This window comes from Ahaetulla prasina, chromosome 2 (assembly GCF_028640845.1).
Source record: "Ahaetulla prasina isolate Xishuangbanna chromosome 2, ASM2864084v1, whole genome shotgun sequence".
Taxonomy (NCBI): Eukaryota; Metazoa; Chordata; class Lepidosauria; order Squamata; family Colubridae; genus Ahaetulla; species Ahaetulla prasina.
In genome coordinates this window covers 106,793,379-106,819,324 of record NC_080540.1, presented here as the reverse complement: position 1 = coordinate 106,819,324, position 25,946 = coordinate 106,793,379, and the positions used below count along the sequence as shown (strand labels likewise).

At 39.0% G+C, this 25,946-nt stretch overlaps 1 protein-coding gene and 1 long non-coding RNA gene across 2 annotated transcripts in view; one reads left to right on the top strand and one right to left on the bottom strand.

Annotated features, from left to right (window-relative positions):
• LOC131193003 (uncharacterized) overlaps window positions 1-18,349 on the top strand; it is an 84,354-nt gene extending 66,005 nt beyond the window's left edge. The window contains exons 2-3 of the long non-coding RNA XR_009153823.1: window positions 11,088-11,218; window positions 16,233-18,349. This is a non-coding gene — a long non-coding RNA (uncharacterized LOC131193003). The remainder of the gene's footprint in view (window positions 1-11,087; window positions 11,219-16,232) is intronic.
• Window positions 1-25,946, bottom strand: part of AFAP1L1 (actin filament associated protein 1 like 1) — an 86,148-nt gene that overhangs the window by 39,203 nt on the left and 20,999 nt on the right. The window lies entirely within an intron of this gene.

Sequence of the window (25,946 nt, the reverse complement as noted above, 5' to 3'; positions counted from 1 at the left end):
GTCCAGATACCTATTATATCCAATTTTATGCAAAGATATTTACAAGCTCAATAAAGAAAAGCATACTGTGAATCAACGGAGCGTAACCAGAATAGACATGAAGGAAGAAGCAGAGCTAGAAACTGTACATATATATATGTGTTAAGATCTTTCATTTTATTTCTTCTAAACATGTATGCCAGTTTTCTCCAGATAGTTTGGAAGAAGTCTGCAGTAATAGACCCAGATCCTATCATCTATTGCACACAGGTTCCATTTAGGCTTTAGACCAAATATATGAATATCAAGGAATTGTCCCACGTTCTGTATGAGAAGCTGCATCTATAAGAACTTTGCAACTGGACATTGTATAGTTTCTTTCAAGATACTCCAACCAAGTGAGCCAGGTATAAGAATTGGTTTTTAATCTCTTCAACTCATGAATATGAACAAACCACAATTCCATGTGAATCATATAATTTTAGCTTATGTCACAACCACAAATATCAGGTTTTTGTAAGAATAAATTCTGCCACATTTAGGTAAGATCTCAGCAGTGCTGTCCACGCTGGGAAATTCCAGAATGCTGACTCAGCATTTTATGGGAAATGGTAAGCAGGGTTGTTGAGACACACACTGCACATTCCTATAGAAACACCATAAAAACAGAAAAACTTAAGTCCTTTTCTGAATTATGTGAAAGGCATGTGAACTGCCGTCCTGTTTGTTTCATGTAGATCTTCACTACAGAACCTAAGAATACAGTGTCTCCCAAATCTGGAGACAGACTTTTTGTGGATCCACTCTAGGTTTTAAAAAATATGCAGGGTTCATCAACATAGCATGCCTCAAGTAAAATCATAATACTTCACAGTTGGCTCTGGAAGCCAACATTTAATTATGTTAACTGAGTTAAGGCTTTGCAACCTCATGACCACACCCACCAAGATGGTACTGGCAAGATTTCATTATAATAATGATTCCTCTCCAGTGGCCACTTTGGCAAACGGGCTAGAGTTTGGCTCCTGTGGGCAATCAATGTCGGAATGTGCCTTCTGTGGTAACCAGGCCTTTTGTTTCAGCTGCTGAACAACTCTCTCTTTTTTCTGGAGGACTGATTGGGTGGGTCTTGGACCCTGCCCTGAATTGACCGAATTTGGCAGGGTCTGTAGTATGGCTGACTAGGGGGCTTTGCCTTGCAAATCCTTGGTAAAGTTTTGAGTTAAAGCTGCTCCTCTCTGCCAAGTACTGACCTGTATTAGCAGCAGGTTCACACAATAGCCTGCCCCATCATTGGCCTACTGAAGTATGTTATGCGGATCCTGCCTTTGGGGAATGGCAATACAGTATTTGTGAGGAAAATTTGAAAAGGAAAAAAAAATCACACACACACACACACACACGTACACATACAGCGTGATGCTTTCCATCTCAACCTCAATGTATTTGGTTAAGGCTAGAATGGAAGGATTTTCTTTGCTATGTCATTACACAAGGACTACCTAAGACAGCATCTTATATCAAACAGTGGCTGACCAGATGTATCTGGAAAACTTCCAAGCAGAGGTTGAAAGTGTCAACATTCTTCCACTGTTGCATCCTTCATATAAAATCCCCTACATGCCCTACAAAAATGGCAACATGAGATGAAAGTGACCCTAAATATATATCCAAAATCTACCTTTTCGTTCTGCCTTATCCCTCTTCCTACTTTTGGGATGCAAAGATCCTTGGTCCCCTGTTGCTGGGAACAGATTCGGAACCTGAGTTCACAGCAGGCTCAGGATGCCTCTATCATAAATGTTTTCCTGCGGCCTCCGCTGAGGTGCTTTATCTCCCTAGCCTTCTGTTTCCTCCTTCTTCAATACAGCCAAGCAAAATATGAGAGTTTTAGGTTAGGAGGCTACAAAGACAGCACATGCCAGGAAAGGGATATGGGCAGCTCCAAATAAGGGGTATACCTAAGAGAGGCCTATTAGGCCTATCAGAAATGTTGCGTTAGCTGCCTCAGCAAGAAAAAAGGGGGGACCTCTAAATCTAAAATTTCTCTTCCCCTTTCCTCTTCTGGCATTGCTATAAGTTGGTAATTGGAGGCATCAGCATTTAATTAGGCATTTCCATTTCATTATAAAGGCCATATTTTAATAAATAGCTGAAACAGCAGGTATACCACTGGTTAAGAAAAGAATGGGCAAAGCACGATACCAGAGTATCTTTATGTTAGATGTGCAGTCAAAAAGAGAAAGGAGAGAGGGAAATACTTCATACCTGACCAGTGGTGGGATTCAAGTAATTTAACAACCGGTTCTCTGCCCTAATGATTTCTTCCGACAACCAGTTTGCCAAACTACTCAGAAAGTTAACAACCGGTTCTCCCGAAGTGGTGCAAACTGGCTGAATCCCACCACTGTACCTGACCTCATTAGACATTCATTCTAATATGCCAGCTTTGAGCAAGCACTGGCAGGCACTTCTTTCTCCTTAGTTTCAGTTGCGGTCAATAAACATTTTTGTGAAGGGTAAGAATAGAAATATGTAGTTCTTAAATCTGTGCCTTGTGTTTTCCAGTTAGGTCGCATAGTAAGCGATGTGGAAATTGCATGATTTAAGATGCATGACACAGGACACTTATTTTCCTGTTCCCATCCATCACCACTAGCCTAGAAGTAGCCAGAAGAGAGCTTCTGTTCATACTTGAATGAGTCTCTAGACAGTCACAAATCAAGTAATTAAGTAGAAGATTCAATTTACTGATAGCTGCAATCGAAGAGTACTTAAATGAACTATAAAGCCACAGTATAACAATATAACACTGCATATTTTGTAGTCATTGAGTGTTCCACAAGAGGGTAGCATTAGAATATAAAACAGTATGAAAAAGGCCCTTGGATGTGTGCATTCTCTCCCTCTCATATAAAATAGTAGAGAAGATAGAGAAAGTAAAAAAATCAAGATTAAAATGTTGCATGAAAATTCTTAATATAAGATTGTTGTCAACGAAGTATTAACCATATACAAGTCTATAATCAATTACTAACTGGCTTTTAATAAATTGTTTTCAAACTACGTATTTTAGAGAACTAGAATCCTGTTGCTTTAATGAGAAAAAACATTCAGAGGTGGGCAATCTCCATCCATGATAAGACTGACTAATTTATATATTGAAAGACATGTTTGTGAAACATTATTTGGGACAGCATATGCTAAGAGAATTTAGTTATTTGTTAGCTTATTTGATCTAATCCTTTTAAGCATCAAGAAATGTGGGAATCGGTAGTCCCCAGATGACATTAGACTTTCTATCAATCATCTTTGACCCTCTGACCATGATTATCTGGGGTGGCTGGCATAACCCAACAACATCCAAAAGATATTGCCATAGGTCTATACTATAGGCCACCCAACCAAACAGAGGAAGTAGATGAACTTTTTGCTAGTCAGCTAACTAAGGTATGTAGGAAGCACATCACAGTAGTAATGGGGGATTTTAACTACCCTGACATCAACTGGGAAACAAACTCTGCACCAAGTGGAAGATCCAACAGGTTCCTAACAAACCTAGCAGACAACTTTGTTTCCCAAAAAATAGAGAAGGCGACAAGGGGATCAGCCATATTGGACTTAATTCTCACTAACAGAGATGAAATGATAGAAGGTGTTGAAGCTACAGGAACCTTGGGGGCAAGTGACCACGCAATATTGGAATTCGACATTAAGCAAATACAAGTAGTAGAACAAAGTCAAACTAGAGTCTTGGACTTTAAGAGAGCTAATTTCAATAAACTTAGAGAGAGCTTGAGAAGGATTCAATGGATGAGAATCCTCAGGGGGAAAACAACTCAAGAAGCTTGGGAAATTTTGAAAAGTGAGATTATAAAAGCACAGTCTAACACAATACCAATGAAGAAGAAAAATAATAGATCTCAAAAGAAACCAGCATGGATGCATAAAGAACTATCTGACAAATTGAAAGACAAAAAGGACAAATATAAAAAGTGGAAAGAGGGGCAAATAACTAAGGCAGAATATCAGCAACAGCCCGAGCCTGTAAAGATGAAGTGAGGAAAGCTAAGGCTCACAATGAACAAAGGCTAGCGACAAAAGTAAAAAATAACAAAAAAAGCTTCTTCCAACATGTTAAAAACAAGAAAAAAGTCAAGGAAACAATTGGCCCATTGCTGGGAGAAAGTGGCAAGAAGATGACAAGCAACAGGGAGAAAGCAGATCTACTTAACTCATATTTTGCATCTGTCTTTACACAAAAGGAAAAACAATCCAACCTATCAAAACAGCACTACAGAAAACAGATTAGAAACACAAGTTAAAATAGGGAAGAAAATGGTAAGTGAACACCTGTCTACCCTAGACGAGTTCAAATCACCAGGACCGGATGGATTACACCCCAAGGTTCTGAAGGAACTGGCAGACGTGATCTCAGAACCACTGAACTATATCTTTCAAAGATCCTGGAGCACAGGGAGCTGCCAGAGGACTGGAAAAGAGCTGATGTAGTTCCCATCTTCAAAAAGGAAAAAACAGATCCAGGAAACTACAGACCTATCAGTCTGACCTCAATACCGGGAAGATTCTGGAAAAGATAATCAAGCAACGAATCACCGAACACCTAGAAGCAAACAAAGTAATAACCAAAAGCCAACATGGGTTTGTCAAAAACAGATCATGCCAGACTAATCTTATCGCATTTTTTGACAAAATGACAAAATTAGTAGACCAGAGGAATGCTGTCGATATAATTTACTTGGACTTCAGTAAAGCATTTGATAAAGTAGACCATAACCTACTACTAGATAAAGTAGAAAATGTGGGTTAGACAGCACCACCACCAGATGGATTCGTAACTGGCTGACCAACCGCACTCAACGTGTAGTCCTCAACGGAACTACATCCACATGGAGGGAAGTATGCAGTGGAGTACCCCAAGGCTCTGTTTTAGGCCCAGTACTCTTCAACATCTTCATCAATGACTTGGACGAGGGGATAGATGGGGAACTCATCAAATTTGCAGATGACTCCAAGCTGGCAGGAATAGCCAACACTCCAGAAGATAGGCTCAAGTTACAGAAAGATCTTGACAGACTTGAACATTGAGCGCTATCTAACAAAATGAAATTCAACAGTGAAAAAAGTAAGGTTCTACATTTAGGCAAAAAATGCACCAGTACCGTATACGTGGTACCTTGCTCAATAGTAGTACCTGTGAGAGGGATCTTGGAGTCCTAGTGGATAACCATTTAGATATGAGCCAGCAGTGTGCAGCAGCTGTTAAAAAAGCCAACACAGTTCTGGGCTGCATAAACAGAGGGATAGAATCAAGATCACGTGAAGTGTTAGTACCACTTTATAATGCCTTGGTAAGGCCACACTTGGAATATTGCATCCAGTTTTGGTCGCCACGATGTAAAAAAGATGTTGAGACTCTAGAAAGAGTGCAGAGAAGAGCAACAAAGATGATTAGGGGACTGGAGGCTAAAACATACGAAGAACGGTTGCAGGAACTGGGTATGTCTAGTTTAACAAAAAGAAGGACTAGGGGAGACATGATAGCTGTGTTCCAATATCTCAGGGGCTGCCACAAAGAAGAGGGAGTCGGGCTGTTCTCCAAAGCACCTGAGGGTAGAACAAGAAGCAATGGGTGGAAACTGATCAAAGAAAGAAGCAACTTAGAACTAAGGAGAAATTTCCTGACAGTTAGAACAATTAATAAGTGGAACAACTTGCCTGCAGAAGTTGTGAATGCTCCAACACTGGAAATTTTTAAGAAAATGTTGGATAACCATCTGACTGAGATGGTGTAGGGTTTCCTGCCTGGGCAGGGGGTTGGACTAGAAGGCCTCCAAGGTCCCTTCCAACTCTGTTGTTATGTTATGTTATGATGGGATCAGAAAGATTCAGGAAGGTTATAGTGCAATCTTCTCCCACGTGTTGCGTTCAAATGTGTTCACACTGCAATACCACCCTCCCAAATCAAACAGATCTGTAACCATCAAATTAAAACGAACCAATAAATTGGCTTCTTGATCCTCCAATGAGGATATTTCTTTAGAACACCAACACTTAAGATGGATCGGCAACAATTAATGAGATGCAATTAATGAGGAAAAGTCAAACATTACTTACTGTCAAGACAACAACCAAGAAAAATTGAAGCATATCTACTGATTCCAAATGGGGTCTGAGCTATGTTTTAAAAGGAAACCACATCAACATATGGACGGGCATTAGGACTATGAGCTGAGAAACATGCTTTTTAGATCCATGCCCCTCCTGGCTGGTTAAAGCAGCTCGGGGTGTTCTAATGATGGTTAATTCTTCCTTGAATGAGGGAATTGACCCTTCACATCTTAAGAAGGTCTTGGTTCATCACACTTCTCAAAAAGCCATCAGTGGGCATCACTGTATTGGACAATTTTTGACTTGTATCTAATCTCCTCTTTTTGGGGAAGATGATTGAAAAGGTTGTTGTGCAGCAGCTTCCGACGACCTTGGGAGAAGCGAATTATCTGGATCCCTTTCAGTTATGATTCGGATCTGAGATGGAAATAGTATCAGTCATGCTTTGGGATGATTTCTGATGAAGGTGGGATTGAGATTATGCATCATCCTTGCCCTACTTGACCTCTCTTCTAGTATCTTCTGATACTATCAACCATGGCATCCTTCTTGATTGGCTCAGAAGACTGGGGGTAGGCTGCACCAACTGTACTGGTTTGCCTCCTTTCTCCAAATCAGTGGTAGTTGTGGAGGAGAAATCTCACACTTGATCACTATTATGTAGGATGCTACAAGGTGCAGTGTTTTCCCCTTTCCTATTTAACTTCTATATGTCACTCTTCTGTGAGTTCATCTGTTGCTGTGGCATAAGGTATCATACAGCTTGTTGATTCCAATTATATATCTCTGCCCCTTGCAAGTTAAAAAATGCTGTGAACATTTTATCCTGATGCTCAGAGGTTGTGAGGGTCTACATGGGGAATAACAGGTTCCATCTGACTCTGGCAAGATTGAGTGGCATTTTGGTTTGGGGCCTTCTGGTTCTAAGACTATGCCATCTTTGATGCTGGAATCGATAGCACTTTGCCAGGTAGATCCAAGTTGCAACCTGGGGATCCTCCTAGACTGGGGTGTAAAAGTCAAGGCTCGGGGGCCAGATGGCTCTGGCCTGAAGGGTGCTTAGATCTGGCCCGTGGGGCCATCCTGGACACAGCAAAGGACCTTCCTTGAGTGCCTCTGCCAGCAAAAATGTGTGCAGCCCTCCAAACCTCCATCTTCACTGGCAAAGAGTTACAGGAGGCCATTTCAGCTGAAAACGGAGCTTGAGAGGGCTGCGAGGGCCACACTCCCAAGCTCTGTTTTCGCTGGCAGAGGATTGCAGGAGGCCATTGCAGCCGAAAATGGAGCTCAGGAGCCTGTTTTCGCTGGCAGAGTGCTCGGGCCACTATCAGTGATCCTAACACAAGTAACATCAAGCTGGCTACACCCACCCTGGCCATGCCCACCCCAGCCCTTTAAGGTCAAACACATCCCTGATGCAGCCCTCAATGAAATCAAGTTTGACACCCCTGTCCTAGACTCATGTCTTCTGGTGAAAGAGCAGATGGAAGTCATGACCTGGAGGGCCTTTACACAGTTTTGCGTTGTGTGCCTGTTACTCCCTATTCCTGTATCAGGGGGTCCTGCTCCCTGTCACTCATGTTTAGTTACCTTCCAACTGGACTACTGTAATGTGGTCAACCTGTGGCTGCCTTTGAAGAATATCCAGAAGCTTCAGCTGGTGCAAAATGCAGTATGTGCCCCTAGAATAAATCATTTTATACCTCTGCTCTGAGAACTGCATTGGTTTCAAATTTCAGGGTCCAATTCAAGGTGCTATTTTTAACCTTTAAAGACCTTTAAAACACTACATGAGGGCCAGATTACCTGAGGGACAGCCTCACCTGTCCCCAAGAGAATGCACACTGCAATTCTCAGATTAGCATGTCCCAGGAAGTGGGTCTTCTTTGCCATTGCATCCATTTTATGGAATCTTCTTCCCTAGAAGTGCAATTAGCTCCATTCCTGTTAACCCAAGACCCTCAAGGCATGAGCTATGTCTTCAGGCTAGAGGATCAGTGAAATCCATGTTTTTATATATTTACTGTTTTTTAATTATGCATCTCACTTTTTTGTGACAAGGGTTGCCATAAAGATTACATACATACATAACATATAACACTGTGTTCATATGCTGTGTATACAAGTTTAATACTTGTATATCAAAACATTATTTCCATCACAGGATTGTTCAGTTGCAAATTCAAGCAGCTCAGATAGTACTAAGAACTTTATTTCACTGGAAAGCACATATTACTATGATTACATATAAATATTTGAGTGTTTTTCTGAACTGATACCAGTCTAACTTTAAAAAGGGGTGTCATGACTAGATATTTCAGTATAACTTCACTATGCTATTTTAGAGCTGATTAAAATCTCACTTTAACATGCCATGTAAAATGTACTATGTATGAACAATTCTACATACTATATGGTATTTGGTTGCAGAATTTCACCTTTAAGTCAAGTTGGTTCAGGGTAAGTAGCAGGAAGGTATCAGTTTCCTCACAGGATACGGAAGTGATTTGCTACTGATTTTTTCTCACAGTCTAGGCCGCAGTCCTGGAATTCCCACTTCTGTCAAATACTAACTAGGACCAACCCTGCTTAGTTTTCTATAAAAGCCAAATGTTGCCTCTGCATTCATTTTTTAAAGATATTAACAAGATGCCCCTTTACAGACCCCTCACATCCTGGACATAAACTGTTTCAACTCCTACCCTCAAAATGACTCTATAGAGCACTGCGCACCAGAACAATAGACACAAGAAGTTTTTTCCTGAATGGCATCACTTTGCTAAACAAATAATTCCCTCAACACTGTCAAACTATTACTAAATCTGCACTACTATTAATCTTCTCATCGTTCCCATCACCCATCTCCTTCCACTTATGACTATATGACTGTAACTTTGTTGCTTTTATCCTTACAATTTATATTGATATTGTTTCCAAATTGCTTATTTGTACCCTATGACTATCATTAAGTGTTGTATCTTATGATTCTTGATGAACGCATCTTTTCTTTTATGTACACTGAGAGCATATGCACCAAGACAAATTCCTTGTGTGTCCAATCACACTTGGCCAATAAAAAAATCTATTCTATTCTATGAAAATATATACTGTTTTTATGTTAACTGGGAAAATCCCTCCTTTGATCTTTGCAATTACTCTGGAGAACTAGGGTCTAAAAGATTGAGCCCTTCTACATAAAACAAATCTTCTCCTTAATAAAAACATTTTTTGACATAGAAAAGAAAAATAAAGTATTGTACTGATCAAGTAATTGAAAGTTGTTCCTGCTGCAGTATTTAGAAAATTACTGAAACTTTTTTCTCACTTCAGCTAGTACTTATTAAATTGTGCCTTAAATTAGTCATATATTTATTTATACCATTAAATATTGCTGAATCTATCAGAATTATGACAGGTCTTCTTGCATGATAGCCAGTAGAACAGGACAATATAAGTAAAAGTCCATCTGGGTATCTTAAAATTGGTGGATATGTATTGCACAGTCAACTTGTATTTAATGCATTCTTGATATACATTAGACCTATTGCAGAAGTAAAGAAAAGGGTGAACCAAGTGTATTTCTGAATGTTTGTTTGTTTTCCAGGTAGAAAATAGCATGTGGAAATGTTGTTTTCTGCCTATATGTGGATTACCTATGGCTAAAATAGCTGTTAAAAGTCAGTTCATCTCCTCAAAAGTGGATCTTAATCATAGGTTCTAGTTACTAAATAAATACAAAACAGAGCAGGTCTCTGATCATTGCAAAACTAATTGTAGGTTGAAAAACACTCAAACACTATTCTACTCAATTGTTTTGTAAAGAGAAAAAAAGAGCTTGTGCCTACTCTTTCATTTGATGTCAATGAAACCATGCCTGTGACTAATTCTGCTGCTTAAAATAACTGGTTAGAAACATTTGATAGATATCAACATTGCACTCTGTGAGGTTCTTGGTACACTAGAGCTACTCAAGGATGCTAGGGTTTACACCATCCATACAACTCCTGAAATTGATTTTACTTGATCTGATACGTAGTATGAAACATTCTTCAATAATTGGAAGGACACTTTGGATCCAAATCATATTAGGGACATGTAGCTTTCTTATATTAATACTCTTATTTTTCCATATAATTATCTTGTGTGAATAGCTTCTAGATGATACTCCTTAATGAGAAATGTTTAATAGCTTTTTTTGAAAAGTATTTTTATGGGTAGTTTTAAGAAATTTTCAGCCAAAGGCAATGCCACTTATCTACTTTGTTAGTTTGGTTAACAAGACCACCAAAAATCCAAAAAGATGAAGGTCAAAGTAGCAAGGCTGTAGCCAGCTTGGAATTCTCCCTCAAGGATGCAGGAAGCAACTATGTCAATAAACGGCATGATCTCAGAAGTTAAAACCAAACAAACAAATGAAAACATCAAAAGGTATTTTTGCATCCTTTAGATGAACTCAACTGCAGATCAGAGTGGGTGGGATAGAAAGAAGGAGATCTAAGCAGGTGAGCAATTGTCAAGGCAGGAGACTCCCTCATCTTAATCTACAGAGAGTAATCAACCAATGGAACAGCTTGCCTTCAGAAGTTGTAGGAGCTTCATCATTGGAAGTTTTCAAGAAAAGACTGGACTACCATCTGTCAGAAATGGTGTAGGGTGTCCTGCTTTGTGGGGGGGGGGCTGTTGGACTAGGAGTTGGAAGGGACTCCGAGGTCCCTTCCAACTCTGTTAATCTGTAAGCATCTTCTCTAGCTCCCTATCATGTAGGGGTATCAAACTGGCAGCCCATGGGCCAGATGCATCATGAGTGGGCCACACCACCCCATGAAAATACATCATGAAACATCACATGATGACGTGACACTGTGAGTTTGATACCCATGCCCTATAGCATTAATCAACATTTCAACACCTAAATGGACTTCTTTTTTATACGCTTATACCTTAGTAATATTAGGAATGTCTCCCTCCCTTTCCAGGTGTTAGGATTCCAGCTGCTCAAAATTGCTCCAGTTCGTAAATTTATCCTGTATTTTGCTGAGCCAAGAAGCATTTCAGAGTCAAGCTTAGATTTTCATCCTATTTCTACCACAACCAGATTTTAGACAAGGTAAGTTGTCAAATTAAAAGGAAAACCCAGAATGCTGCTCAACTTTTAATCTTAGAACAATATTTAAAGTTTAGTCTTCATAATGAAGCAGTTAACTGTGAAATAATCCACATTGCCTAGTTGCCATGATGCCAGGATAGAACAAAAAAAAAAAAATTTTTTTTCAGGACAGAAACAGGTGACATAAGCCTTTGCTTCTCAGTGTTCCACCACACTGTTTGACCTCTGGATGTGGTTATAAAGCAGGGGTGAAATGCTCCCAGTCCGGACCGGATCGCCTGATCCGGTAGCGATGGCAGCGGGTGGTTCAGAGAACCAGTAACAAAAATCTCCGCCCCCATGCCCAGCTGAGCCGCATGATCATCAGAGCCTTTTTTTACTTTTAAAAGCATTTTTTACAACTTCTTCCGCTGAATAGGTTGTAAAAAAAATGCTGTTAAAAATTAAAAAAAAAGATTGCATGCCAAAGCTGATCACCCCCCGCGCGCTGTTCTACTTACCTCATGCCTCTTTTTGGCGTGCACTACACGTGCGCACATCTCACATTTGGTACGTGGTACGCACTGTGCATGCACGCACAGCACACATGCACAGCCAGCAAACCGATAGTAAACTGGTTCAGATTTCATCATTTTAAAGTAGTATTTTCCTCTGGTACTGCCTTGAATGCTCCTGTTCATTTTAGATATCTGAAACCCATTTACCAAAAGTGACTGAAGAAACAACAAAATGGTGTCACCTGCACCTATTTTTGTTTTGTTTTTTTCTATAAAAGCTCTTAATTAGCTAGCTTAAAAAAAAGAAACACTAGTAGGTTTCAAGTCAGCAAACACTCATATATATATTAGGCAAAGTTCTACTCCCAGTGTTATTCTATCACTGATGATAAAGGTTCAGATATTAGTGAGAGCAGCAGGGGAATTGTGCACAGGAGGATAGTCTGCCATGTGGAGTGAATAACCTTGAAATCTGTTTTATCTTAGCCATACATGTTTTCCCTTAAGCCAATTTAAAAATTAAGCTGCAAACAAAAGCAACATAAATTGAAAGTGCTCTATGTTCTATGATATAGGAGGGGGGGGGGGAAGCCTTTGAGCACCAGCAAATTTATTGGATCCATAAAGAGGCTAAATTCTGAAGAAGGGTGCACAAAAGATTGGATTTGGAAAGAACTATTATGTAATTGTCCCCATGCATGTGTCCATAGTGTTCTCTGACTCTGTTTGCAGATTTCTTGATTTAGAATCTTTCAACTTCTTCTTTCAACTTTGGAAGCTCCCAGTTCCTGTTGTTTCCTTCCTTGTTGCAAGCATTTCCTTCCAGTTGCAGGTGAAGGCTGAAAGCGTGGGTCAGGGAATAACCATTGTTTCTAATTTAGTACAAAGGACTTCCTGTTGTTCAGGCTTCAAAATAATTAGCCACCCTAAAAACCGAGTCCTAGCATGGACATAAACAAAAGAAACCTTTGGAGAAAGGAGTTCTGTCTTGCTTTTCTAAACCTAAATAGTGGTGTGCGTGTGTAGGTATAAAACTGAAAATTAAGCAAATATTATCAATTTCATGACATGTCAGTATTTTCAGTTAAGATGCATTTCTTATTTCTGAGAAAATACAGTGGGTGAGGTCTAATTTCTAAGAATATTGAAGAGTACAGAAAGATTACACAAATCTTACAGAGATTTGTGAAACTGACCACATCACCACCTTTCAGTACCTTGACTTAAATTAATCCTTCAAAGTGTTCTCAACTATTTCTTTAATCCAGGGGTGTCAAAGTCACGGCCCGCCGGCCTGATGTGTCACGTGCTGGCCATGCCCACACCCAATTTAGCGAAGGGGAAAAAAGTCATGCTACATCACACAACAACGCCATTACGACCCAAGTTTGACACCCCTGCTCTACCCCTTTAGGGCTTTAGTCTCAGTGCCCACCTTTGGACACGGAAACCTGTGGTAAGCCTTATAAACTAAAGAACTTTAGGCAGTTTATCTCTCTTTCCAATAGACCTCTGGGTCTTTTCCATTCATAAAATGTTTTCAATGAGAAAGGAAGAATGTGAATTAAGGCCAGAACCTCTAGGAAATCCTCCACCGAGGGGAAATATAACTCTCCCAGAATTGTTCCTTTGTGCCTGTGGTTTTCCTAGGTTGGCTGAAATTCCAGTTTGCTGAATAAAACAATTTTATTGCCCATTGTCTGCTAACATACATTGAAAAAACTATAGAAATTACACAATTGTTCTTCTCTCCTGTGTTTAGTTGAGTAGACTGCATAATGATGACCACACAAACACAAAATAAGGCTTGAGTGGGAATGGTGAGAAAAAAGCAAAAAACCAGCATTAAAGTGTGCAGATTTATTCAGCCAAAGGGAAAATATAGTTAATTTTTTTGGATCACTTTGCCTGCTTTCAAAGCTAATAAAAAGAGAGAGCTCTGATCCAAAACTATTTTTTCTAGAAATCTGTGTTTCAATTTAAGAACTTCTTAAAAGATAAAGACTAGTTCTATCACCATATTTTCTGCTTTTTTCCCATTATTTTCCTTTTACTCTGTGATGTATATTGGCCACCCAATTATTAATGCACTACATAAAGCCAGATATGGCCCAAAGGTTTTCCAAAGCTGTCACTACAACAGAGGAAAAGCCAATTAAAAAATTATCTTATTTAAGAATTGTGTTTTCAGAATGAATATCACCATGTTTTTATGAAACCTCATAGCTTAGCCTATTTGTCCACAATGGTGCCTATGACACCTGTTTAAAAATTACAGACCTCAAAAGAGACTGGAGTCCTTTAGAAATATATGTTAATTGAAAATGTAGTTTTAATTTTTATTTGCAAAGCTGAATTTTGATAGCCATGAGTTAGGTGCTCAAATATTTTTATTGAATCTAATGTCTTACTTAACAGGAAATTTTAAAATAACACTTCTTTTAATGTCAAGTAGCAACTTTTGTTGAATAAATTGTGGAGGTTTTTTTAAAGCACCAATATAAAGTAATGGAATTATACTGATAAGAGTAATTCCATTTAAATCAAATAGTGGCAGATGATCAATTAGTTAAAATTGATGTATTGCATGTGTAATTTATTTGTAAATAAAACTACACACAGAATGGCCACAACTGGCAATTTCTTGCCTAGTGGCATCCAGTAATTTCATCTTCAAATGACACTTGCTTACTATAAGATGCATAGAGGAACACAAATGTTTGTTTTGTTTGGATTTGGATTTTTCTTATGTTCCCTGTTACTGATTGGTTTCATTTACTGTTCTCATGTAGAAATCATTAGAATTGTACATGCTACTTGATAACTTATTTTTACTTCTGATTTTATTTCTGTTTATTACCACCCACTCCTCCCCCATACCCATGCTTGACTTTGCTGATGTTCTACTTCACCTTTTCTTATACAACTTAGGACAACTTACCTGGGTTCACCTTTCATTTTATTCCCATAACAACAAACTTGTGAGATAGGAACAGTGAATAGAATAGAATAGAACAGAACAGAATAACAAGAGTTGGAAGGGACCTTGGAGGTCTTCTAGTCCAACCCCCTGCTTAGACAGGAAACCCTATACCATTTCAGACAAATGGTTATCCAATCTCCTCTTAAAAATTTCCAGTGTTGGAGCATTCACAACTTCTGGAGGCAAGTTGTTCCATTGATTAATTGTTCTAACTGTCAGGAAATTTCTCCTTAATTCTAAGGTTGCTTCTCTCCTTGATTAGTTTCCACCCATTGCTTCTTGTCCTGCCCTCAGGTGCTTTGGAGATTAGCTTGACTCCCTCTTCTTAGTGGCAGCCCCTCAGATATCGGAACACTGCTATCACGTTGAGAATGAAACTGTTGAATATTTTGTTGTTTTATGCTTTCTTATATGGGATATTTGATGAATGAGCATAATGAAATGTTGATTTCATATACTGTTTCCTATCCAGCTACAGCACTCCTGTGACTTTTGTCCAGAGCCCTGCTCAGGAGCCAAAGTTTTCCTTTTCTCATTCTGGCCCTGGCAGGAATAACATCCACATGGACTATATTCCATGAGGTCTCTATTTTTATAGATAACCATGGCTGTTGCCACCCATCCATGCACATGACCATCTAGGCAATAAGGCAGAGGGTGTGGAAAGGGATGAATGAGAACCAAGGTCTATAGCACATCAGTGCAGCTACATCAGAAACAGGGGCAAGGAGGAAGTGGGCTAGAGAAACTACTCAGGGGTGAGCTTCAAAAATTTTAGCAAGGGGTTCTCTGCCCGGTTGCTGGGTGGGTGTGGGCATGGTGGTCGTGGCCTAGTCAGCCCCCTATACCATGGTGTGGGGGGGCATTTTTGCCCTCCCTGGGCTCCAGAGGCTTTCCTCAAGCCTCCAGGAGGTGAAAATAGCCTCCCTAGGCTCCGGAGGCCAGAAACAGGCCTTTCCGAACTTCCGGTAGGCCCATTTTTCACCCTCCCTGAGCTTCCATGTGCACCCTGCACTTACCTGCATCCAAAACGGGCCGTGTGGGGACTCCTGGGGTGGGGGTGGGCAGGGCCAGCCAGGAGCGGGATTTGGGGGTTCTCCGAATTGCACAGAATCTTAACTAGAGTTTCTCCTGAACCCCTGCAAACCCCCAGCAGCCCATCCCTAAAGCTCCTGTGAAGCAATGAGCAGATGGTGGGAGAAGAGAGGAAATTGGTTTGTTCTTTACATATCTTCTCACTTCTTAGGGAGCATTTTCAGTTTGGTTGCTGCTGCTACTAGACAAGTTCTCATTGAGGAAACCCCTGGCTCTTCAGAAGGCCCAACTTCTTCCCAGTGTCTAGATCCAACTTTTTCATCTAGTCTCACAAAAGGAGGAATTTGGTGTGGGAGTGCCTGGGGATGGGAATGTTCTGGATTTAGCCCTCTAGCTTTCCTAGCAACTCCCTTATAGACAGTGACAACCTACAAAGAAGCAGAGGAGGAAGAAGTAAAGAGAATAAGCTAATCCATTTTTCTCTTTGTTTTTTGCACAGGGCACATTCCATAATTTTGAGGCATAGCAAGAAGAACATTGTTTGCATCATTTTTCCGAACAACAGGCTGTCCTCACACCATGAAGACAGGAAGAAAGCAGCACATCACTGGACATGTGTGGACAGTCCAAAGAGTACTTTCAAACACACTTCAGATTGCGCATTGTTATTTCTCAAACATGAACTTGCATATGAGATCCCTCCCAAAATTCTTTGATTGTAAACTTTTCCCATCTTTTTTTTTTCAACTCTTAAAAGTTGGAAGAGGGGGAAATTGAGTAATTGAGTATTCTGATTGTAATGCCAAGAATATTAAGTACCTAAAATGGGTACTTTACAAATAAGAGCATGTAATAAATTAACCAGACCTGCTGACCTTTCAGTATTGTCACAAGGAAGAATGAACCTGTGGCTATGCATGTATCAATCTCAAAGATCAAAGAATCATTTTTTTACCCCAGATTAAAAGACAAAGAGATGAAAAATTCCATTATGATGAAGTCACTGTAAAACAAGAAAAGATCTTTGCCTCTTGAGGCTTTTATCTCTATTGGATCAGGATGATTAATGTTCTATTTTCTGATAAGCCTGAAAAAGTAGCCTTGAAAGATGAGTATGAAAACAGTAATTTTTAAAAAGGGAATAAAAAAAAAATACAGGCCGGGAGTGGAGACTCTTACATATCTGTGGTTATGTCTAACTAGCCAGCTTGATTTACTGGATAACATATCTAGTAAGTCTAGACCCTATCAACAGTAGAAACCTTCAAATTTCTAGGTTCTACCATATTGCAAGATCTAAAATGGACAGCTAACAACAAAAATGTCATCGAAAAAGCACAACAAAGAATGTTATTTCAGTGCCAACTCAGAAAGCTCAAACTGCCCAAGGAGCTGCTGATCCAGTTCTACAGAGGAATTATTGAGTCTGTCATCTGCACCTCTGTAACTGTCTGGTTTGGTTCTGCAACCCAACAAGACAGACACAGACTTCAGAGGATAATTAGAACTGCAGAAAAAACAATGGCTACCTGCCTTCTATTGAGGACCTGTATACTGCACGAATCAAAAAGAGGGCTGTGAAAATATTTACAGACCCCTCACATCCTGGACATAAATTGTTTCAATTTCTACCCTGAAAATAACGCTACAGAGCACTGCACACCAGAACAACTAGACACAAGAACAGTTTTTTCCCGAAGGCCATCACTCTGCTAAACAAATAATTCCCTCAACATTGTCAAACTATTTACTAAATCTGCACTACTAAATCTCTACTAAAGATTTACTACTACTACTGCTACTGCTACTACTACTAATAATAACAACAACAACAACAGAGTTGGAAGGGGCCTTGGAGGTTTCTAATCCAACCCCCTGCCCAGGCAGGAAACCCTACACCATTTCAGACAAATGGTTATCCAACATTTTCTTAAAAATTTCCAGTGTTGGAGCATTCACAACTTCTGCAGGCAAGTTGTTCCACTGATTAATTGTTTTAACTGTCAGGAAATTTCTCCTTAGTTCTAAGTTGTTTCTCTCTTTGATTAGTTTCCACCCATTGCTTCTTGTTCTACCCTCAGGTGCTTTGGAGAATAGCTTGACTCCCTCTTCTTTGTGGCAACCCCTGAGATATTGGAACACTGCTATCATGTCTCCCCTAGTCCTTCTCTTCATTAAACTAGGCATACCGAATTCCTGCAACCGTTCTTCATATGTTTTAGCCTCCAGTCCCCTAATCATCTTTGTTGCTCTTCTCTGCACTCTTTCTAGTGTCTCAACATCTTTTTTACATCGTGGTGACCAAAACTGAATGCAATATTCCAAGTGTGGCCTTACAAAGGCATTATAAAGTGGTATTAACACTTCACGTGATCTTGATTCTATCCCTCTGTTTATGCAGCCCAGAACTGTGTTGGCTTTTTTGGCAGCTGCTGCACACTGCTGGCTCATATCTAAATGGTTGTCCACTAGGACTCCAAGATCAACAATGAGAAATCTTCTCATCGTTCCCATCACCCATCTCCTTCCACTTATGATTGTAACTTTGTTGCTTGTATCCTTACGATTTATACTGATATTGTTTCCTGACTGCTTATTTATAGCCTATGACTATCATTAAATGCTGTATCATTAAGTGTTGTAAGTGTTGTACCTTGATGAAGGTATCTTTTCTTTTATGTACACTGAGAGCATATGCACCAAGATAAATTCCTTGTGTGTCCAATCACACTTGGCCAATAAATATTCTATTCTATTCTATTCTATTCTATTCTATTCTATTCTATTCTATTCTATTCTATGAATACTCAAATATAATCTAATATAGAGTAGATATTTTGTATACAAGTAATATATGTGCAAGAAAGAGTTGTTTTGCTGCTGGAAGAAAAGTAACAGGTAAGAATATAGTGTCCATAAAGGATAGATCAGACTACTGACTGGTCTCGCTGTACTGTAAAAATAAGTTATCTAAAATGACTTCAATCATGCAAAAGACTCAGGAATGAGGTGGGGATTGCTTGTAAGCAGCCTGAATATCTCAAAGAAAGTAAAACATTCCTTTGGAAAACAGAGCACACACAAACTGTTTGATCTTATCTTATTATTCTGACTTTGTTTCTGGTCAGACTTTAAGCAGAAAAGTGTTAACTTAGAAGAGTATAAAACCCCAAGTTTATTTAGTGTGCTCTCTTGTGTTTTCATTTGACACAGTGACACACCCTTTGTGCAGTTCAGGCAATAAAGCCTCCCCTGTATTTTATATTTACTTGATCTATTCTGGTATGACAATCTTAAATATAGAATTCTTTCCAATTACCATGTTTCGACATGAATATTAGATACTAGCAACAGAGTGCTGGAGCAAAGGAGAAATAAAGAGGGAAAGAGTGCGCATATGTATGCTGAAAACACCCTGCTCCAATAAAATAGGGGAAAAAATTCAAACTAGATTTGTCCTTTGTTAGATCACCATGTAAGCAAATTTTTACAACACATTCATTTTGGTTATTTTAATGACAGAAAGATGATTCATGATCACACAAAGAGACCACAAATTTGAGGATACAGCCAAAGCAGACAATCTTCCAAAACCAAGGGTCAACGTTTCTTAAAAAACAATTGTTTCAGCTCCTAAAGACTATGGCAAGAACATAAATGTAAATGAGTGAAGTTTTCATGTTGCAATAGGTGTCCCATTTCCCATGCTTTCCTCTCTCATTAGTTCTACCAAAGAGGAAAGGATGATTAGATGTTTAAAATCCACAACACACTGCAATCATCAATATACAGGAAAATTCAGCCATGATTGTGCTGTCACTGAGGTGCCTCGTCTTCTTCTTAGAGGAGATCCCTGTTAGTCACATTATCTTCCAGATTACATTATACAGTAGCAATCAAAATCCCACCACAATCACCACTATCCAGAAAAAAAGAAGGAGAAAACATCTTCTCCAAGCATCTGGAGAGCTTCCAATGTTATAGTGTTTGTGTAGACACAGCAAAAAATGAGAGAGCAGTGCATAATAGTAATCTGGCAGGATGGGGTTGGACATTCTGTACAAATGGCTATGGCCAATTACAAGGAGTACATGTGAATTTTGGAAGGGGCAATAACGAATAGTCATTTATCCATATCCTCAATGAGCCTACAGAAAGATGCAAAGGACACTCAATAACTGGTCAGATATGAAGAAGCAAGGATAGCATTGATTGTTTGAGACATCTGGTATAAATTCTAATTTGCAAACATATAGATGTGCTCCCAATCTGAACACTTTATAACAGGAGGTATTTGGGGAAAAGTGCTCCCCCAAAAGAAAAATCAGAAATCCCATTTGAATTTATTAAGCATTGCAAAGGCTAGTGATTTGGGAAAAATTTAGAATTGAAAATTCTTGTAGATAGGTGTTCTGAACCTTAGTGAAAAGAATCCAGGGTTAGGAAGCATGTAGATGGATCGATAAAGGAATCTGGATAGGCAACATTAAGACTGAAGACTTATTCATACTTTTATTGGCCCTGTTTTTCATTGGGTTTCCCCAATAAACATCCAAAACTAGTGAAATTAACAGTAATAAATACCATACATGATTGATGAAATAACCAGGGAAATAGCTCAGTGGCAGAAAACATAACGTGAATGTCAAAATTTCAAGTTCAACCTGAGGTATTCCCAGATTTTGGTAGAAAACCAAGACCAGCAGCCATCAGTCATTCTAGAAAATTCTAACTAGAAAGACAAATAGTTTGACTTGTATACAGTATATTCTATATTGTGTTTGCCCTTAAGCCCATTTGAAATATATGCTCAATGAGGAGTGCAAAGGGTGTATCTGCATGACAGTAGAGGCATCTGCCTATTTGTCACATCTAAAATAGCCTAAGGGGCACAGATGAAATGTTCTGTCTTTTCAAAGACACAAACAACTGATATGGAGAGTCATTTTTCACCTTATAGCCAATGGCTTTGAGGACTATTCCTAACTTCCTCGTTCTGTAGGACAGTGAAATTGATATAAACAAAGACAGGCAGTTTTTACAGACGTTGCTATTTTGGAGCTTTGTTTGTTTGCTCCCTAGTCACTTTGTATGCATTTAATTTGGTGTTTTGCATACTGTGCAAGGTAGTGCATATTTTGCAGAGACAATAACAGGTTATTTAAAAAGCAGAGTGGAGACTGGGAAATGACACTAGTGGTTACCCCCACTGTATACCAAGCTTCTGAATATATTGTTTAAATTCAAGGAGGACTGTTTTTAAAAAAGATCTGAAAAACTCTCAAGATAGCATATACTGAGACTTTGGAAGAATGGATATTATCTTGTTTGATAGGCAAAGATGTAGTTTTGCAAACTGTTCTGAAAACGGATACTTATGGAGAAGATCAGGCTTTTCAAACGCCCCTTGCTACTTTTATTTATTTTTGTTTTAAAAAGTTGTCACTAGAAAGTTTTCCCAATAAGCCATAAAACAATCTATTTCACATTTTGTTAATAATATTTTTCTAGGCTACTGTGTGCTTTTAAATTAATTCAGAAAAGGTGTTTCAATATGAGTCAGCTCATTAAAGCAAGTACATCTTTTATAGGCTTGAATGAAAACCTGAAAAAACATGCAGCTGCTTTAAAGAGCTGCTCTTTTGTACTACCATGTATTCCTAAACATTCTTGCAAATTATTTCCAAACCATACACACTCCTATTTTTCCTTTTAATGGTTTACTTGTACATTTCAAACTGACTTGAATGCAATTAATTTAAATAATGAGGTGATGTGTCATGGAAAGAGAAAGAGTTATTCATAACAAGTCTTCAAAGTTCAAAAAAGAAACAACCAGGAAATATACAGTGCTCTGCTCCCCCTTTTTTAAAAGAAGAGGGATCACATAGTGCTAATTCAATTTTAGATCTATCTATCATACTGCAAAGATTGCTTGGACGATCTGTGTACATGAGTGCAGATCACTTTGGTCAAGTATATATGTATCTGTGTGAAAGATCTATAGATACGTGAATTGATGGAGGTATCCTGGAATTTGTGATTTTTGAGACCTGGTGTGGGTCAGAAAATTTTCTATCTTCATAGAGAGCCTTAAGAGGGATGTGGTGGCTCAGTAACTAAGATGCTGAGCTTGTCGATCGAAATGTCGGCAATTCAGCGGTTCGAATCCCTAGTGAGCTCCTGTTACTTGTCCCAGCTTCTGCCAACCTAGCAGTTTGAAAGCATGTAAAAAAATGCAAGTAGAAAAAATAGGGACCACCTTTGATTGGAAGGTAACAGCGTTCCGTGCACCTTTGCCGTTTAGTCATGCCGGCCACATGACCACAGAGACATCTTCAGACAGTGCCGGTTCTTCGGCTTTGAAACAGAGATGAGCACCGCCACTCTAGAGTCGGGAACAACTAGCACATATATGTGAGGGGAACCTTCACCTTTACCTTTATTATACTGCAAAAATCAATCAATTGGAATCCAAGACTTTTCATATAAACTGTTTTTGTATCTTTAGAGTGTCTTTATATTTGTTGAAAGCATTATTTCTACATATCAATTGCAATGGGAAACACAGGACACAATTTTGCCAGATGTTGTTTTAAGTGCTAGTACTCACCTACTGAAACTTACCACAGAGAGACCCAAAGAACACAAAAGTGTTCTATTTTTATAACCTTGTTTCCCAATGGGAGAGGAAAATGTAAGAACATACCTGCCCATTTTTTAAACCCACAAGAAAAAAACAGGTTCATCTCTGCTATCCTCTCCCCCACCCTGACTTCAACCACAAGGATGATAAAAAACATAGCCAAGAAAGCTAGACTAGATGTGTTTATATTTGCATTCTCAGATATCATATTCCCCAATGCCCCGCAGTAAGTCTAAAGCCTATTAAAGCCTTTGTTATTCTGTTTCATTGGTAAATTCCATTCCATGCACATTGTACTGGCAAAAATGCAAGGAACTCTGATTTGGCATACGGGTTCTAACTTTGCAAATCTTGGTTAAATTAGAAAAGAGTGGTGGTCTTACAATGGGATATGCATGAAGTATTCAGCTGTCAACAATATTATATAGAAAAAGAGAATAAAAAAACCACAAATGCTTCCTGCATATTTGGTTCAACTGTTCAGAATAAAAACAAAGCCTAATTTCTAGAATCATAGGTTGGAAAAGACCTTGGAGGTCTTTTGGTCCAGCCCTAATTTTTAATTCCGCTCAAATCGCATCCTGTAACTGGGATGGGACAGAAATATGGCTGCCAATCACTCATATTAGGTGCTTTGTAATCGTATCACAGTAGTACAAGGGTTAAACTGGTGCTCAGAATTTGATTTTGGACTATGCTTGGGTCTTCATGGCTATTCAGAAGTTGCTTGTGAAAAGGAGTGTCCATATGTCTAGAATAACACTGAAAGAGCTTCTCAATAATCATGGAAAAACTATAGTCCTGAACATCTTTTAAAATATATTTTATTTTTTTGGAGTGTCTTCGAATTAATGTTGACTTAGGCAGCATTTTCAGAAGACTTGCCATTGCCTGGGGCTGAGAGTATCCAGCCCAAGGTCACTATCTGACTTTGTGCCTGAGGTGGGAGGACAACTCACATTTTCTCTCATACATTTCTAGCCAGATGTCTTAATTATTATACCTGACTGGCTCTGCACTATACCAAACCAAACCAAACCAAACCACTGCTTTGCTCCCCTCCATATATGCCTCTTTAATGTAAGCATATAAAATGGGATACTGGGTAATAAAGTTAAAAGAGTTATTCAAACTATTGAATGGGTTCACACATTTTTCTAACTTTGGCATGTTTTATCAACCAAACCTTCATTGGCCGAGTTCACCCAACATGTTAAGCCATAAGCTATGATTTACCAAGCACAATGCTTGGCTTTCCCAGCATTGCAAAACAAAAACCAAGCACATTGTATTATGAGTTTAGGCCACTTTATAGTTGTCTTATGCAAATCAAACTTCTGATTTTTGTCATCATCAGTTTTCAGTATTACATATTCATTAGCATTCATTTACCTTGCAATGCCCTAAGATAAAGAAGGCAGACAAGGAGAAATGATCACAACAGTTTTTTTGACACATTTATTAGCCTGTATAATTTCAGAGTGTCTCTTACTCTGTTTATTAGATCAACCTTTTCAAACCTGATGCCCTCCAGCTTTGTTAGACTTCAGTTCCATAACTCCTAGCTATTAGATTCTTACATGTTATGTTTATAGAGGATCTAGAATGCTGATCTAGATCAGGGGTCTCAAACCTTGGTAACTTTAAGCCTGGCGGACTTCAACTCCCAGCAAAGCTGGCTGGAGAATTCTGGGAGTCGAAGTCCTCTAAGCCTGGAGACCCTGATCTAAAATACCTTTGACATGTATTATATGAACCTGTCCTGTCCCAGCAAGGAGGCAGCAAGCTATTCTCTATCTAATGCAGGAGAAAAGGGTACTTTGTAAACAAAAGTTAGTTTAAATCTGTGTTTCAAGAGATATCTGTATATGAGAATTCACATGTGTATATTTGAGATAAACATGATTTTAAGATCACCATCAGCTCATGCTTGATCTCTTCCCCCCCAAAAAAGAAATAAACAAAGCTGTGCCAGACTGATGACATAATAAAGAACAATAATAGCCTCATATATCTAGCTAAGATATGGTTTGTTTCTGGCACAGCTAATTGGCAGCTATTGTGAAATGTTCAATCTGCAACATTAATGGAAGAGTTAATGATTTTCCAAGAGTTTTTTCTGCATCACTTTTGGAATAAAGAACTTGGGGTGCTTCAAAATAGAATACTCCTTGTGCTACTAATGAAATCATTAACCAGTTCCTTCCAAAAGATTGGATTTAGATTTACACTGTTTATTTTATTTTTGTCCCCTCTAACCACGATCAATTATAAACAATATTCTGTAAGTAAATGGAGGGGAAAGATTAGTTGTTGTTGTTGTTAGTTGTGACGTCGTGTCCGACCCATCGCGACCCCATAGACAACATTCCTCCAGGCAAAAAGATTAGTACATGGGGGAAAAAAGACTACATCAAGATCTTAAGTTGGGCCGTGTTAAAAGGAAAAATAGGATTCTTTTAGTTGGGGGTTTGCATTTGATTTGGAATTTTAAAGAGTATTGTGAATTTTAGTTTATTCCTTCTGAGAAACTCCAAGCAGAAAATGTATCAAGGCTGGAGTACCTCAGAAACTGAGCTTCAGAAACCAGAACCTGGAAGAAAAAAAGGAGAGCAACCAACTGAAGGCCAAAAATGAGTTCATCAAGAATTGGTCTGTTTTCACTAAGTTGACATGGTGGCTCAGTGTCTAAGATCTGAGCTTGTCGATCAAAAGGTCGGCAGTTCAGTGGTTTGAATCCCTAGTGCCATGTAATGGGATGAGCACCTGTTACTTGTCCCAGCTTCTGCCAACCTAGCAGTTCGAAAACACCAAAAAAATGCAAGTAGAAAAATAGGGACCACCTTTGGTGGGAAGGTAACAGCATTCCATGTGCCTTTGGCGTTTAGTCATGCCGGCCACATGATCACGGAGACGTCTTCGGACAGCGCTGGCTCTTTGGCTTTGAAACAGAGATGAGCACTGTCCCCTAGAGTCGGGAATGACTAGCACATATGTGTGAGGGGAACCTTTACCTTTACACTAAATTAGCCTATGGCCTTCAATGTGATAGTGGACACTCTTCTGTGACCAATACTGACCCAAAATGTAATTGCCAATCTAGCTGACTCCAGAATATGAGTGGGAAAAGGAGTGGTGCCTTGCTTTCATTTCAGACACCATTATATGGCAATCTGACAATATCAATAAAGCATTACTTTCAGCCTTTCTTACATTCCTTACCTATCACATGGACTCAAACCAATATATATTTCTACTTGCTGACTAGAGATCATAGGGTTATGATACCTAGCCAGCACCTGAAGGTTGTCAGATTGAAGAATGTAACTTTGTGGAATGGAGAAAGCGGTTTCTGGCTTGGGATGTTTACAGCAATTGGAAGATGCAAAGTCTAGTGATTGAAGCAGGCAAAAATCAAGAGCAATTGTATTTACAAAAAATTATCTGTATAATCAAGTTCCAATAAGCTTGGCAAAAGCCGTTTAAAAGGAAACAGCACCACTTAATGTTCTTGGAAACTAGGTTTTATGCTCTTTCCCCTCACTACTGGGAATCTGTAACCTCTCA